General features: G+C 45.8%; 1 pseudogene; it reads right to left on the bottom strand.

The window, feature by feature from the left end:
* Positions 1 to 955: 955 nt before the first annotated feature.
* Positions 956 to 1,346, bottom strand: LOC144609578 (histone H2AX-like; annotated as a pseudogene).
* Between the last annotated feature and the right edge of the window lie 5,833 nt (positions 1,347 to 7,179).

Here is a 7,179-nt window from a genome sequence, read left to right as displayed (position 1 = left end):
TACGCCATTTAGGACTGAGATGAGGAAAAACTTCTTCACCCAGAGTAGTGAACCTGGAATTCTCTTCCACAGAAAACAGTGGAGGCCAATTCACTGGAGGCTTTCAAGAGAGATATATTTAGCTCTTGGGGCTCTGGGAATCAAGGGAGATGGGGGAAAAGCCGGCACAGGGTACTGATTTTGGATGATCAGCCATGATTACATTGAATGGCGGTGCCGGCTTGAAGGGTCGAATTACCTAATCCTGCAGCTATTTTCTATGTTTCCAAAATCCCGCTTTTACTCAGATCAGGACAGATTCAGTCCTCACAGAATCACTTTTGACGCTGTACGCAGTTTGTGAGCAGTGACCGACCATAACAATACTGTTTACACAGAAACACGCTCGCTGTTATGTTCAGTGAAATGCATTTGTTCCGATCGTTTACCAGTTAATGTAAATGCGACATTAAATTCGCAGTATCTCTTCATGTCGGAGAATTAATTCACACTCCGTTTCTAGTGTAAATGGATCGGGAACAAGTGACGGGCGAAATGATGAATCCGAGATTATAATATATTTGGTTTTGGAGATTTTTATTGATTAAAAAAAATGTTGGCGGACTTTTCAAACTTTAGCTCATTTTGGGGACTGACCGTTGGTTTCGACGGTTCTCTTGTGCCGCCTGTTCATTGGTGCACGAAGCCTCTCAAGTACTAGGGAGATTTCCTTATTTCTGGGTTTTTTAAAAGTCTGATGAGAAAAGATTTACAGAAAAGGGTTCGGGTTTGAGACAGAGCTCATCGACCGCAGATAGAGTAGTTACTCTGCGGGATTTAGACCAAGACGGGCAGACGGAGACTCGTCTGTGGTAGATGCACAGAAAGGTTGTTGTGAACCGGTATTCAGCTCTTCCACACACTGTGGGTGGTTCTGGAAAGAGCATTTGGATCGTTACATTAATGTTTCGCCAAGTTACTTGGTCTTGGTGGCCGCGCTGGTTTGTTTGGGCAACAGCACTTCCTGGATATTGGGCAGCACCTCGCCCTGAGCGATGGTCACCCTTCCCAGCAGCTTGTTGAGCTCCTCGTCGTTGCGGGCTGCCAGCTCTGCTGTAGTTGTCTGGGGATGATGCGGGACTTCTTGTTGTCCCGGGCCGCGTTACCGGCTAGTTCCACGATTTCAGCCGTCAGATACTCGAGCATAGCAGCCATGTATACCGGGACTCCAGCACCCACCCGCTCAGCATAGTGACACTTTATCAGAAGCCTGTGAACACGGTCCACCGGGAACTACAGCCCGGCCCGGGACGAGCGAGATTTGGCTTGGTCCGAGCTTTGCCACCTGTTTTCCCTCACCCAGACATTTCGACTGTACACAGAATGACGAAATCGTCCCGCACTCGCCCTTCTAATAGCTTCTGGGGGAATGCCGTTTGGCGCTTCCGATTGGTGATAGAAACATAGAAACATAGAAAATAGGTGCAGGAGGCCATTCGGCCCTTCGAGCCTGCACCGCCATTCAATATGATCATGGCTGAACATCCAGCTCAGTAACCTGTACCTGCCTTCTCTCCATACCCCCTGATCCCTTTAGCAAAAAGGGCCACATCTAACTCCCTCTTAAATATAGCCAATGAACTGGCCTCAACTACCTTCAGTGGCAGAGAATTCCACAGACTCACCACTCTCTGTGTGAAGAAATGTTTTCTCATCTCGGTCCTAAAAGACTTCCCCCTTATCCTTAAGCTGTGATCCCTGGTTCTGGACTCCCCCAACATCGGGAACAATCTTCCCGCATCTAGCCTCTCCAACCCCTTAAGAATTTTATATGTTTCTATACGATCCCCCCTCAGTCTTCTAAATTCCAGCGAGTACAAGCCCAGTCTATCCAGTCTTTCCTCATATGTAAGTCCCGCCATCCCAGGGATCAATCTGGTGAACCTTCTCTGTACTCCCTCTAAGGCAAGAACGTCTTTCCTCAGGTTAGGAGACCAAAACTGCACACAATACTCCAGGTGCGGTCTCACCAAGGCCCTGTACAACTGCAGCAGAACCTCCCTGCTCCTAAACTCAAATCCTCTTGCTATGAATGCCAACATACCATTTGCTTTCTTCACTGCCTGCTGCACCTGCATGCTTGCTTTCAATGACTGGTGCACCATGACACCCAGGTCACGTTGCATCTCCCCTTCTCCCAATCGGTCACCATTCAGGTAATACTCTGCTTTTCTGTTCTTGCCGCCAAAGTGGATAACCTCACATTTATCCACATTATATTGCATCTGCCATGCATTTGCCCACTCGCCTAATCTATCCAAGTCACTCTGCAGCCTCCTAGCAGCTAACACTGCCACCCAGCTTCGTGTCATCCGCAAACTTAGAGATGTTGCATTCAATTCCCTCGTCCAAATCATTAATATACACTGTAAATAACTGGGGTCCCAGCACTGAGCCTTGCGGTACCCCACTAGTCACTGCCTGCCATTCCGAATAGGACCCGTTTATTCCTACTCTTTGCTTCCTGTCCGCCAACCAATTTTCTATCCACCTCATCACTGAACCCTCAATACCGTGTGCTTTAAGTTTGGACACCAATCTCCTATGTGGGACCTTGTCGAAGGCCTTCTGAAAGTCCAGATATAACACATCGACTGGTTCTCCCTTATCCACTCTACTAGTTACATCCTCGAAAAATTCTATAAGATTCGTCAGACATGATTTGCCTTTGGTAAATCCATGCTGACTTTGTCCGATGATTTCACCACTTTCCAAATGTGATGCTATCACATCTTTAATAACTGACTCTAACATTTTCCCCACTACCGATGTTAGGCTAACTGGTCTATAATTCCCCGTTTTCTCTCTCCCTCCCTTTTTTAAAAGTGGGGTTACATTAGCTACCCTCCAGTCCTCAGGAACTACTCCAGAATCTAAAGAGTTTTGAAAAATTATCACTAATGCATCCACTATTTCTGATGCGGCGCTGTATCTTATTGGTGGTATGTAACAGTCCAATTAGAAAGTTGGTTCATTCTCCAATGATCTGCCGGCCACAAAACGACCACGGAAAATAACCGACAGTCGCCAAAATGACTTGAAATTTGAAAAGATCGTCAAAGAGAAACATATTTTTAAATCGGCCAAAGGAAAATCCATTTCAATCTGTGTGTGAACATGGATTTCCCGTATCGTTCGGTTCCGACCCACATGTAAAACACACTGTGTGCGTGAATTCCACCACAAGAGATGTTGTCGAATTAGTATCTTCCATTTATTTACACTGCTAACCTATCGGAACAAACCCGATAGAAAGAATATGTTCGAGGCCGATCTTTGTGTGAAGGCATCGGACTGTGGGTGGGTCGAAACTGTTGCATTAAAGCTGTCCCGTAATATTAGTACAACTATGGGACTGGGAGACTCTTAAAAGAGCCCCAAATTCACTGGGAAAATCATAGTTTCCCAATATTGAATGGGAAAATCATAGTGTGAAAGGTTTCGATGGGGTGCAATTTCTCAAAGGTTTTCAGGAGAGTTTTCTCCAGCAATATGTAGAGGGCCCCACACGTGAGAGGGCAACACTTGATGTAGTCTTGGGAAATTGGGAAGGGGGACCAGTGACCACAATTCAATCAGATTTACGATAGTTATGGACAGAAAGGGCTCACAAGTATAAATGCTAAATTGGGACAAGGATAACTTTGAAGGTCTCACTCAAGTTGTTTGGAGGAGAAAGGAACATCAGCCAAGTGGGATGTTTTTAAGAGCTCAGGATGTGCACGTCCCTGTTAGAGTGAAGGTAAAAATAAGGAAGCTTGGATGATGTGGGAAATTGAAGCATTGGTCAAGAATAAGAAGGCCGCAAGAGACACGAAGCTGGGATCAAGTGTTTCCCTGGAAGAGTTTCAGGAACTAAGGATCAAACTAAAAAAGAAAATCAGAAGGGCAACAAGGAGCCAGGAGATAGCATGAAGTACAATCCCAAGAGATTTTATAAATACATGTAGGAAAAAGGGTAACTAGAGAGAGTGGGATCACTCAGGAATCAAAGCGGTCAACTCTGTATGGAACCACAGGCAAAGTCACCAATGAGTATTTCTACTCTGTTTTTACCGAGGAGAAAGACAGGAGGACGGAGGAACTTGGGGCAATCAATGGAAGTATCTTGAGAGCAGTCAATATTATGGTAGAAGGTAATATTAAGTATGATGGTAGACAAATCTCCCGAGCATATCCAAGAGCATTGTGGGAAATTAGAAAGGAAATTAGGGGAACCCTGGTTGAAATCTACTAGTTGTCATTAAATACAGGAGAGGTGCCGGAAGACTGGAGGGTGCTAAATGTTGAGCCTCTATTCAAGAAAGGCTGCAGGGAAAATGCTGGGAACAATAGGCTAGTGAGCTAAACATCTGTAGATGGAAACTTACTAGAGAGTAATCTGAGGGATAGGATATACATTTAGATGGATGGGCTGATGAGGGATGGTCAGCATGATTTTGTAGGTGGAAGGTCATGTCTCATGAATCTGATTTAGTTTTTTGAAGATGTGACCAAAAAGGTTGATGAGGGCAGATGTAGATGTTGTATAAATGGACCTCAGCAAAGCATTTGACAAGGTTCCACGTTGTCAGCTGCTCTGGAAGGATAGATTGCAGGGAATCAAAGGAGAGATAGCTGAATGGATAGAAAATTGGCTTCATGGAAGGAAGCGGCAGATGAAGGTTGCCACTTGGACTGGAGGCCTGTGACCAGTGGTGTTCCTCAGTGGTTGGTGCTGGGCCCATTACTGTTTGTCATCTATATCAATGATTTGGATGAGAACATATATTGCAAGATTAAAAAGTTTGCAGATGATATAAAAGTGGGTGGTATTGCAGATAGTGAAGATGGTTGCAAAAAATCGCTGGACAATCTTGAACGTTTGGCTAAGTGGGCTGAGGAATGATTGATGGAATTTAATACAGAGAATTTATCTGAATTTAATACAGAGAAATGTGAGATGTTACATTCAGGAAGACTACAATGGCAGGATCGACATAGTGAATAGTAGGGCTCTGGCAAGTAGAGGGATCAGGGAGTGCAGGTACATAGTTCCTTGAAGTTTGAGTCACAGGTAGACAAGGTGGTTGAAAGGGCATTTGGCACATTGGCATTCATCAGTCAGAGTATTGAGTATTGATGTTGGGAGATTATGCTGCAGTTGTATAAGAAGTTGATGAGGCTGCATTTGGAGTATTATTTTCAGTTCTGGGCACCATGTTATAGGAAAGATGGTGTCAAGCTGGAAAGGGAGCAAAGAAGATTTACGAGGATGTTGCCAGGAGTCTGAGAGTCAGAGCTATAGGGCAAGGTTGAGTAGGCTAGGACTATTCATTGGAGCACAGGAGGATGAGTGATAATCTTTTAGAGGTGCATAAAATCATGTGAGTAATAGTTTAGGTAGATGCACAGTCTCTTACCCAGAATAGATGAATCAAGGGCGAGTGGACATAGGTTTAAGGTGAAGGGGAAAAGATTTAGTAGGAATCTGAGGGGTACCTTTTTCGCAAATAGGGTGTTGGGTGTATGGAACAAGCTGCCAGAAGAGGTAAAGAAATTTCTCCTCATCACTTCTTAAAAGAACATCCTTTAATTATGAGGCTATGACTAGACTCTCCCACTAACAGAAACATCCTCTCCACATCCACTCTATCCGAGCCTTCCTCTATTCTGTATGTTTCAATGAGGTCCCCCCTCAATTTTCTAAACTCCAGCGAGTACAGACCCAGTGCCGACAAACACTCATCATAGGTTAATATACTTATTCCTGGGATCATACTTGTAAACCTCCTCTGGACCGTCTCCAGAGCCAGCACATCCTTCCTCAGATATAGTGAACAAAATTGCTCACCATATTCCAAATGCGGCCTTACCAGCGCCAGACAGATTCTCAGCATTGCATCCCTATTTTTTATACAACCCTCTTGAAATAAATAGGGCTGCATTTGGAGTATTATTTTCAGTTTTGGGGACCATGTTGAGTTTGCTTTCTTTAGTAATGATTCGATTTGCAGATTAACTTTTGGGAGTGCTGGTGCAGGATTCCCAAAGTCCCTTTGCACCTCCAATTTCTGGATTCTCACCCCATTTAGAAAATAGTCTACACCTATATTCCTGCTACCAAAATGCACGACTCCACGTTTTGCTACATTATATTCCATCTGCCACTTCTCTGCCCACTCTCCCAACCTGTCCAAGTCCTTCAGCAGAGCCCCTACTTTCTAGGGTTGCCAACTTACTCCCAAATACGGGACAATGTGACGTTACTGCCCCGCGCCCCACGTGACCTCAACCAACCAGCGGGCACGTGCTCCCGCTCTGGGCTGGTAGGCTGGTTGCTTCGCAACCTCTGTCAGGCGGCACCCGGGCCTCCGAACCTAGACTGTCCAGAGCTAAAATGTCAGAAGCCTAGAGTGTCGGCACCTAAACCGTCTGGGACTACAGCGCCCCCGGGCCCAAAGGAGTTCACAATTGAACACCGTTCAGAGAGATTCTTTGGATTATTACTGTCCCTTATTGTCATTTCAGGCCAGGGGGTTAGGTATGGATTCAACTGCTTGTCCTGCCCCAGCTGGGCAAGGGGGGGGCAGCAACTGGCAGACTGCTGCATGCCCAGCAGGCAGCTTCCATGGCCTGGCACTGAAATGTGGCACTGCCAAGTTCCAAATACCTGTCAATTTTAAGGCAAACTGATTTTTTTTGCACAGAAACAAAACACCTTAGATGAAGTGAGACATCCCAAGCGTAGCTAGCAACAGCCGCGATGAGTAATTACCGAGCGTTGTGGGCCTCTCTTGACGACAGGAGCTCAGCGCTTTCAGAGAATCGCAACGCAGCCGCGATTCCAATGCGGGATTGCTGGAGTCAACAATGTCAAGGCTTTGTACATGGAGTGATACCTCCTTCCCCCTTCACTGTGTAGCAATCCCTCTCAGCCTGGGCGGTCGCCATTGGTGGAGCGGGAGCACGTTGCCGCTGGCTGGGTGAGGTCACATGGGGCGTGGGTCGGTGATGTCACCCTTTGTCCCTTATTTGGGAGATGAGGACAAACTAATATAGCCCAAAATACAGGATGTCCCGGCTAATACGGGACAGTTGGCAACCATACTGCTTTCGCTACTCGACCTGCCCTTCCACCTATTTTCGTATCATGCACAA

This window comes from Rhinoraja longicauda, chromosome 34 (genome assembly GCF_053455715.1).
Source record: "Rhinoraja longicauda isolate Sanriku21f chromosome 34, sRhiLon1.1, whole genome shotgun sequence".
NCBI lineage: Eukaryota > Metazoa > Chordata > Chondrichthyes > Rajiformes > Arhynchobatidae > Rhinoraja > Rhinoraja longicauda.
This window is presented reverse-complemented; position numbering and strand designations above follow the sequence as displayed.